General features: G+C 48.2%; 16 non-coding genes across 16 annotated transcripts; all 16 read left to right on the top strand.

The window, feature by feature from the left end:
• The first annotated feature begins 280 nt into the window (after positions 1-280).
• LOC119346943 lies at positions 281-399 on the top strand. Its single transcript, XR_005168029.1, has one exon. It is a non-coding gene; the product is annotated as a 5S ribosomal RNA (ribosomal RNA).
• Positions 400-766: 367 nt separating this feature from the next.
• LOC119346941 lies at positions 767-884 on the top strand. The gene has a single exon (XR_005168027.1). It is a non-coding gene; the product is annotated as a 5S ribosomal RNA (ribosomal RNA).
• Positions 885-1250: 366 nt separating this feature from the next.
• LOC119346938 lies at positions 1251-1369 on the top strand. Its single transcript, XR_005168025.1, has one exon. It is a non-coding gene; the product is annotated as a 5S ribosomal RNA (ribosomal RNA).
• Positions 1370-1736: 367 nt separating this feature from the next.
• LOC119346929 lies at positions 1737-1855 on the top strand. The gene has a single exon (XR_005168015.1). It is a non-coding gene; the product is annotated as a 5S ribosomal RNA (ribosomal RNA).
• Positions 1856-2222: 367 nt separating this feature from the next.
• On the top strand, positions 2223-2341 carry LOC119346926. The gene has a single exon (XR_005168011.1). It is a non-coding gene; the product is annotated as a 5S ribosomal RNA (ribosomal RNA).
• A 367-nt stretch (positions 2342-2708) lies between these two features.
• Positions 2709-2827, top strand: LOC119346930. Its single transcript, XR_005168016.1, has one exon. It is a non-coding gene; the product is annotated as a 5S ribosomal RNA (ribosomal RNA).
• A 367-nt stretch (positions 2828-3194) lies between these two features.
• On the top strand, positions 3195-3313 carry LOC119346942. Its single transcript, XR_005168028.1, has one exon. It is a non-coding gene; the product is annotated as a 5S ribosomal RNA (ribosomal RNA).
• Positions 3314-3680: 367 nt separating this feature from the next.
• On the top strand, positions 3681-3799 carry LOC119346933. Its single transcript, XR_005168020.1, has one exon. It is a non-coding gene; the product is annotated as a 5S ribosomal RNA (ribosomal RNA).
• A 367-nt stretch (positions 3800-4166) lies between these two features.
• On the top strand, positions 4167-4285 carry LOC119346934. Its single transcript, XR_005168021.1, has one exon. It is a non-coding gene; the product is annotated as a 5S ribosomal RNA (ribosomal RNA).
• Positions 4286-4652: 367 nt separating this feature from the next.
• Positions 4653-4771, top strand: LOC119346940. Its single transcript, XR_005168026.1, has one exon. It is a non-coding gene; the product is annotated as a 5S ribosomal RNA (ribosomal RNA).
• Positions 4772-5138: 367 nt separating this feature from the next.
• LOC119346931 lies at positions 5139-5257 on the top strand. The gene has a single exon (XR_005168017.1). It is a non-coding gene; the product is annotated as a 5S ribosomal RNA (ribosomal RNA).
• Positions 5258-5624: 367 nt separating this feature from the next.
• Positions 5625-5743, top strand: LOC119346925. The gene has a single exon (XR_005168010.1). It is a non-coding gene; the product is annotated as a 5S ribosomal RNA (ribosomal RNA).
• Positions 5744-6110: 367 nt separating this feature from the next.
• Positions 6111-6229, top strand: LOC119346923. Its single transcript, XR_005168008.1, has one exon. It is a non-coding gene; the product is annotated as a 5S ribosomal RNA (ribosomal RNA).
• A 367-nt stretch (positions 6230-6596) lies between these two features.
• On the top strand, positions 6597-6715 carry LOC119346935. Its single transcript, XR_005168022.1, has one exon. It is a non-coding gene; the product is annotated as a 5S ribosomal RNA (ribosomal RNA).
• A 784-nt stretch (positions 6716-7499) lies between these two features.
• LOC119346928 lies at positions 7500-7618 on the top strand. Its single transcript, XR_005168014.1, has one exon. It is a non-coding gene; the product is annotated as a 5S ribosomal RNA (ribosomal RNA).
• Positions 7619-7985: 367 nt separating this feature from the next.
• LOC119346932 lies at positions 7986-8104 on the top strand. Its single transcript, XR_005168018.1, has one exon. It is a non-coding gene; the product is annotated as a 5S ribosomal RNA (ribosomal RNA).
• Positions 8105-8385: the final 281 nt, after the last annotated feature.

Genomic DNA, 8385 nt, shown 5'->3' with positions numbered 1-8385 from the left:
GATATGTTTAAGCTCGATGCTCATTGCTCGCGCGTCTTGGGGCGGCTTTGTGGCGCGAAGAGCGCTTTCTGAAAGGGGTGGAAAAAACTCGTGTTGCTGCGGTATGGAGGGAGGGGTGGAAACCGTGGAAAACTCGTCTCCGTGATTGAGCGGGAGAGTAAGTAGTATAGGACATTATCCATTGTTAGGGAACGGTTGTAATGGTAGTGAGAATGTAGAATCGTCTTTGGAGCGGACCTGGGAGTGGCAAGCATAAGGGACGAAGACGGGAAAACATGTCGGATGCGATCATACCAGCACTAAAGCACCGGATCCCATCAGAACTCCGAAGTTAAGCGTGCTTGGGCGAGAGTAGTACTAGGATGGGTGACCTCCTGGGAAGTCCTCGTGTTGCATTCCTTTTATAATTATTTTTTGCGCCTTGTGACAAACATATCGCACGTGCGCGATATATATTAATCCCGTTATATTATTTTTGACGTTTGCGATATGTTTAAGCTCGATGCTCATTGCTCGCGCGTCTTGGGGCGGCTTTGTGGCGCGAAGAGCGCTTTCTGAAAGGGGTGGAAAAAACTCGTGTTGATGCGGTATGGAGGGAGGGGTGGAAACCGTGGAAAACTCGTCTCCGTGATTGAGCGGGAGAGTAAGTAGTATAGGACATTATCCATTGTTAGGGAACGGTTGTATTGGTAGTGAGAATGTAGAATCGTCTTTGGAGCGGACCTGGGAGTGGCAAGCATAAGGGACGAAGACGGGGAAACATGTCGGATGCGATCATACCAGCACTAAAGCACCGGACCCATCAGAACTCCGAAGTTAAGCGTGCTTGGGCGACAGTAGTACTAAGATGGGTGACCTCCTGGGAAGTCCTCGTGTTGCATTCCTTTTATAATTATTTTTTGCGCCTTGTGACAAACATATCGCACGTGCGCGATATATATTAATCCCGTTATATTATTTTTGACGTTTACGATATGTTTAAGCTCGATGCTCATTGCTCGCGCATCTTGGGGCGGCTTTGTGGCGCGAAGAGCGCTTTCTGAAAGGGTTGGAAAAAACTCGTGTTGGTGCGGTATGGAGGGAGGGGTGGAAACCGTGGAAAACTCGTCTCCGTGATTGAGCGGGAGAGTAAGTAGTATAGGACATTATCCATTGTTAGGGAACGGTTGTAATGGTAGTGAGAATGTAGAATCGTCTTTGGAGCGGCCCGGGAGTGGCAAGCATAAGGGACGAAGACGGGGAAACATGTCCGATGCGATCATACCAGCACTAAAGCACCGGATCCCATCAGAACTCCGAAGTTAAGCGTGCTTGGGCGAGAGTAGTACTAGGATGGGTGACCTCCTGGGAAGTCCTCGTGCTGCATTCCTTTTATAATTATTTTTTGCGCCTTGGGACAAACATATCGCACGTGCGCGATATATATTAATCCCGTTATATTATTTTTGACGTTTGCGATATGTTTAAGCTCGATGCTCATTGCTCGCGCGTCTTGGGGCGGCTTTGTGGCGCGAAGAGCGCTTTCTGAAAGGGGTGGAAAAAACTCGTGTTGCTGCGGTATGGAGGGAGGGGTGGAAACCGTGGAAAACTCGTCTCCGTGATTGAGCGGGAGAGTAAGTAGTATAGGATATTATCCATTGTTAGGGAACGGTTGTAATGGTAGTGAGAATGTAGAATCGTCTTTGGAGCGGACCTGGGAGTGGCAAGCATAAGGGACGAAGACGGGGAAACATGTCGGATGCGATCATACCAGCACTAAAGCACCGGATCCCATCAGAACTCCGGAGTTAAGCGTGCTTGGGCGAGAGTAGTACTAGGATGGGTGACCTCCTGGGAAGTCCTCGTGTTGCATTCCTTTTATAATTACTTTTTGCGCCTTGTGACAAACATATCGCACGTGCGCGATATATATTAATCCCGTTATATTATTTTTGACGTTTGCGATATGTTTAAGCTCGATGCTCATTGCTCGCGCGTCTTGGGGCGGCTTTGTGGCGCGAAGAGCGCTTTCTGAAAGGGGTGGAAAAAACTCGTGTTGCTGCGGTATGGAGGGAGGGGTGGAAACCGTGGAAAACTCGTCTCCGTGATTGAGCGGGAGAGTAAGTAGTATAGGATATTATCCATTGTTAGGGAACGGTTGTAATGGTAGTGAGAATGTAGAATCGTCTTTGGAGCGGACCTGGGAGTGGCAAGCACAAGGGACGAAGACGGGGAAACATGTCGGATGCGATCATACCAGCACTAAAGCACCGGATCCCATTAGAACTCCGAAGTTAAGCGTGCTTGGGCGAGAGTAGTACTAGGATGGGTGACCTCCTGGGAAGTCCTCGTGTTGCATTCCTTTTATAATTATTTTTTGCGCCTTGTGACAAACATATCGCACGTGCGCGATATATATTAATCCCGTTATATTATTTTTGACGTTTGCGATATGTTTAAGCTCGATGCTCATTGCTCGCGCGTCTTGGGGCGGCTTTGTGGCGCGAAGAGCGCTTTCTGAAAGGGGTGGAAAAAACTCGTGTTGCTGCGGTATGGAGGGAGGGGTGGAAACCGTGGAAAACTCGTCTCCGTGATTGAGCGGGAGAGTAAGTAGTATAGGACATTATCCATTGTTAGGGAACGGTTGTAATGGTAGTGAGAATGTAGAATCGTCTTTGGAGCGGACCCGGGAGTGGCAAGCATAAGGGACGAAGACGGGGAAACATGTCGGATGCGATCATACCAGCACTAAAGCACCGGATCCCATCAGAACTCCGAAGTTAAGCGTGCTTGGGCGAGAGTAGTACTAGGATGGGTGACCTCCTGGGAAGTCCTCGTGCTGCATTCCTTTTATAATTATTTTTTGCGCCTTGTGACAAACATATCGCACGTGCGCAATATATATTAATCCCGTTATATTATTTTTGACGTTTGCGATATGTTTAAGCTCGATGCTCATTGCTCGCGCGTCTTGGGGCGGCTTTGTGACGCGAAGAGCGCTTTCTGAAAGGGGTGGAAAAAACTCGTGTTGCTGCGGTATGGAGGGAGGGGTGGAAACCGTGGAAAACTCGTCTCCGTGATTGAGCGGGAGAGTAAGTAGTATAGGACATTATCCATTGTTAGGGAACGGTTGTAATGGTAGTGAGAATGTAGAATCGTCTTTGGAGCGGACCCGGGAGTGGCAAGCATAAGGGACGAAGACGGGGAAACATGTCGGATGCGATCATACCAGCACTAAAGCACCGGATCCCATCAGAACTCCGAAGTTAAGCGTGCTTGGGCGAGAGTAGTACTAGGATGGGTGACCTCCTGGGAAGTCCTCGTGTTGCATTCCTTTTATAATTATTTTTTGCGCCTTGTGACAAACATATCGCACGTGCGCGATATATATTAATCCCGTTATATTATTTTTGACGTTTGCGATATGTTTAATCTCGATGCTCATTGCTCGCGCGTCTTGGGGCGGCTTTGTGGCGCGAAGAGCGCTTTCTGAAAGGGGTGGAAAAAACTCGTGTTGCTGCGGTATGGAGGGAGGGGTGGAAACCGTGGAAAACTCGTCTCCGTGATTGAGCGGGAGAGTAAGTAGTATAGGACATTATCCATTGTTAGGGAACGGTTGTAATGGTAGTGAGAATGTAGAATCGTCTTTGGAGCGGACCTGGGAGTGGCAAGCATAAGGGACGAAGACGGGGAAACATGTCGGATGCGATCATACCAGCACTAAAGCACCGGATCCCATCAGAACTTCGAAGTTAAGCGTGCTTGGGCGAGAGTAGTACTAGGATGGGTGACCTCCTGGGAAGTCCTCGTGTTGCATTCCTTTTATAATTATTTTTTGCGCCTTGTGACAAACATATCGCACGTGCGCGATATATATTAATCCCGTTATATTATTTTTGACGTTTGCGATATGTTTAAGCTCGATGCTCATTGCTCGCGCGTCTTGGGGCGGCTTTGTGGCGCGAAGAGCGCTTTCTCAAAGGGGTGAAAAAAACTCGTGTTGCTGCGGTATGGAGGGAGGGGTGGAAACCGTGGAAAACTCGTTTCCGTGATTGAGCGGGAGAGTAAGTAGTATAGGACATTATCCATTGTTAGGGAACGCTTGTAATGGTAGTGAGAATGTAGAATCGTCTTTGGAGCGGACCTGAGAGTGGCAAGCATAAGGGACGAAGACGGGGAAACATGTCGGATGCGATCATACCAGCACTAAAGCACCGGATCCCATCAGAACTCCGAAGTTAAGCGTGCTTGGGCGAGAGTAGTACTAGGATGGGTGACCTCCTGGGAAGTCCTCGTGTTGCATTCCTTTTATAATTATTTTTTGCGCCTTGTGACAAACATATCGCACGTGCGTGATATATATTAATCCCGTTATATTATTTTTGATGTTTGCGATATGTTTAAGATCGATGCTCATTGCTCGCGCGTCTTGGGGCGGCTTTGTGGCACGAAGAGCGCTTTCTGAAAGGGGTGGAAAAAACTCATGTTGCTGCGGTATGGAGGGAGGGGTGGAAACCGTGGAAAACTCGTCTCCGTGATTGAGCGGGAGAGTAAGTAGTATAGGACATTATCCATTGTTAGGAAACGGTTGTAATGGTAGTGAGAATGTAGAATCGTCTTTGGAGCGGACCTGGGAGTGGCAAGCATAAGGGACGAAGACGGGGAAACATGTCGGATGAGATCATACCAGCACTAAAGCACTGGATCCCATCAGAACTCCGAAGTTAAGCGTGCTTGGGCGAGAGTAGTACTAGGATGGGTAACCTCCTGGGAAGTCCTCGTGTTGCATTCCTTTTATAATTATTTTTTGCGCCTTGTGACAAACATATCGCACGTGCGCGATATATATTAATCCCGTTATATTATTTTTGACGTTTGCGATATGTTTAAGCTCGATGCTCATTGCTCGCGCGTCTTGGGGCGGCTTTGTGGCGCGAAGAGCGCTTTCTGAAAGGGGTGGAAAAAACTCGTGTTGCTGCGGTATGGAGGGAGGGGTGAAAACCGTGGAAAACTCGTCTCCGTGATTGAGCGGGAGAGTAAGTAGTATAGGACATTATCCATTGTTAGGGAACGGTTGTAATGGTAGTGAGAATGTAGAATCGTCTTTGGAGCGGACCTGGGAGTGGCAAGCATAAGGGACGAAGACGGGGAAACATGTCGGATGCGATCATACCAGCACTAAAGCACCGGATCCCATCAGAACTCCGAAGTTAATCGTGCTTGGGCGAGAGTAGTACTAGGATGGGTGACCTCCTGGGAAGTCCTCGTGTTGCATTCCTTTTATAATTATTTTTTGCGCCTTGTGACAAACATATCGCACGTGCGCGATATATATTAATCCTGTTATATTATTTTTGACGTTTGCGATATGTTTAAGCTCGATGCTCATTGCTCGCGCGTCTTGGGGCGGCTTTGTGGCGCGAAGAGCGCTTTCTGAAAGGGGTGGAAAAAACTCGTGTTGCTGCGGTATGGAGGGAGGGGTGGAAACCGTGGAAAACTCGTCTCCGTGATTGAGCGGGAGAGTAAGTAGTATAGGACATTATCCATTGTTAGGGAACGGTTGTAATGGTAGTGAGAATGTAGAATCGTCTTTGGAGCGGACCTGGGAGTGGCAAGCATAAGGGACGAAGACGGGGAAACATGTTGAATGCGATCATACCAGCACTAAAGCACCGGATCCCATCAGAACTCCGAAGTTAAGCGTGCTTGGGCGAGAGTAGTACTAGGATGGGTGACCTCCTGGGAAGTCCTTGTGTTGCATTCCTTTTATAATTATTTTTTGCGCCTTGTGACAAACATATCGCACGTGCGCGATATATGTTAATCCCGTTATATTATTTTTGACGTTTGCGATATGTTTAAGCTCGATGCTCATTGCTCGCGCGTCTTGGGGCAGCTTTGTGGCGCGAAGAGCGCTTTCTGAAAGGGGTGGAAAAAACTCGTGTTGCTGCGATATGGAGGAAGGGGTGGAAACCGTGGAAAACTCGTCTCCATGATTGAGCGGGAGAGTAAGTAGTATAGGACATTATCCATTGTTAGGGAACGGTTGTAATGGTAGTGAGAATGTAGAATCGTCTTTGGAGCGGACCTGGGAGTGGCAAGCATAAGGGACGAAGACGGGGAAACATGTCGGATGCGATCATACCAGCACTAAAGCACCGGATCCCATCAGAACTCCGAAGTTAAGCGTGCTTGGGCGAGAGTAGTACTAGGATGGGTGACCTCCTGGGAAGTCCTCGTGTTGCATTCCTTTTATAATTATTTTTTGCGCCTTGTGACAAACATATCGCACGTGCGCGATATATATTAATCCCGTTATATTATTTTTGACGTTTGCGATATGTTTAAGCTCGATGCTCATTGCTCGCGCGTCTTGGGGCGGCTTTGTGGCACGAAGAGCGCTTTCTGAAAGGGGTGAAAAAAACTCGTGTTGCTGCGGTATGGAGGGAGGGGTGGAAACCGTAGAAAACTCGTCTCCGTGATTGAGCGGGAGAGTAAGTAGTATAGGACATTATCCATTGTTAGGGAACGGTTGTAATGGTAGTGAGAATGTAGAATCGTCTCTGGAGCGGACCTGGGAGTGGCAAGCATAAGGGACGAAGACGGGGAAACATGTCGGATGCGATCATACCAGCACTAAAGCACTGGATCCCATCAGAACTCTAAAGTTAAGCGTGCTTGGGCGAGAGTAGTACTAGGATGGGTGACCTCCTGGGAAGTCCTCGTGTTGCATTCCTTTTATAATTATTTTTTGCGCCTTGTGACAAACATATCGCACGTGCGCGATATATATTAATCCCGTTATATTATTTTTGACGTTTGCGATATGTTTAAGCTCGATGCTCATTGCTCGCGCGTCTTGGGACGGCTTTGTGGCACGAAGAGCGCTTTCTGAAAGGGGTGGAAAAAACTCGTGTTGCTGCGGTATGGAGGGAGGGGTGGAAACCGTGGAAAACTCGTCTCCGTGATTGAGCGGGAGAGTAAGTAGTATAGGACATTATCCATTGTTAGGGAACGGTTGTAATGGTAGTGAGAATGTAGAATCGTCTTTGGAGCGGACATGGGAGTGGCAAGCATAAGGGACGAAGACGGGGAAACATGTCGGATGCGATCATACCAGCACTAAAGCACCGGATCCCTCGTGTTGCATTCCTTTTATAATTATTTTTTGCGCCTTGTGACAAACATATCGCACGTGCGCGATATATATTAATCCCGTTATATTATTTTTGACGTTTGCGATATGTTTAAGCTCGATGCTCATTGCTCGCGCGTCTTGGGGCGGCTTTGTGGCGCGAAGTGCGCTTTCTGAAAGGGGTGGAAAAAACTCGTGTTGCTGCGGTATGGAGGGAGGGGTGGAAACCGTGGAAAACTCGTCTCCGTGATTGAGCGGGAGAGTAAGTAGTATAGGACATTATCCATTGTTGGGGAACGGTTGTAATGGTAGTGAGAATGTAGAATCGTCTTTGGAGCGGACCCGGGAGTGGCAAGCATAAGGGACGAAGACGGGGAAACATGTCGGATGCGATCATACCAGCACTAAAGCACTGGATCCCATCAGAACTCCGAAGTTAAGCGTGCTTGGGCGAGAGTAGTACTAGGATGGGTGACCTCCTGGGAAGTCCTCGTGTTGCATTCCTTTTATAATTATTTTTTGCGCCTTGTGACAAACATATCGCACGTGCGCGATATATATTAATTCCGTTATATTATTTTTGACGTTTGCGATATGTTTAATCTCGATGCTCATTGCTCGCGCGTCTTGGGGCGGCTTTGTGGCGCGAAGAGCGCTTTCTGAAAGGGGTGGAAAAAACTCGTGTTGCTGTGGTATGGAGGGAGGGGTGGAAACCGTGGAAAACTCGTCTCCGTGATTGAGCGGGAGAGTAAGTACTATAGGACATTATCCATTGTTAGGGAACGGTTGTAATGGTAGTGAGAATGTAGAATCGTCTTTGGAGCGGACCTGGGAGTGGCAAGCATAAGGGACGAAGACGGGGAAACATGTCGGATGCGATCATACCAGCACTAAAGCACCGGATCCCATCAGAACTTCGAAGTTAAGCGTGCTTGGGCGAGAGTAGTACTAGGATGGGTGACCTCCTGGGAAGTCCTCGTGTTGCATTCCTTTTATAATTATTTTTTGCGCCTTGTGACAAACATATCGCACGTGCGCGATATATATTAATCCCGTTATATTATTTTTGACGTTTGCGATATGTTTAAGCTCGATGCTCATTGCTCGCGCGTCTTGGGGCGGCTTTGTGGCGCGAAGAGCGCTTTCTCAAAGGGGTGAAAAAAACTCGTGTTGCTGCGGTATGGAGGGAGGGGTGGAAACCGTGGAAAACTCGTTTCCGTGATTGAGCGGGAGAGTAAGTAGTATAGGACATTATCCATTGTTAGGGAACG

The sequence above is a fragment of the Triticum dicoccoides genome, unplaced genomic scaffold (genome assembly GCF_002162155.2).
Source record: "Triticum dicoccoides isolate Atlit2015 ecotype Zavitan unplaced genomic scaffold, WEW_v2.0 scaffold55466, whole genome shotgun sequence".
Lineage (NCBI taxonomy): Eukaryota > Viridiplantae > Streptophyta > Magnoliopsida > Poales > Poaceae > Triticum > Triticum dicoccoides.
This window is presented reverse-complemented; position numbering and strand designations above follow the sequence as displayed.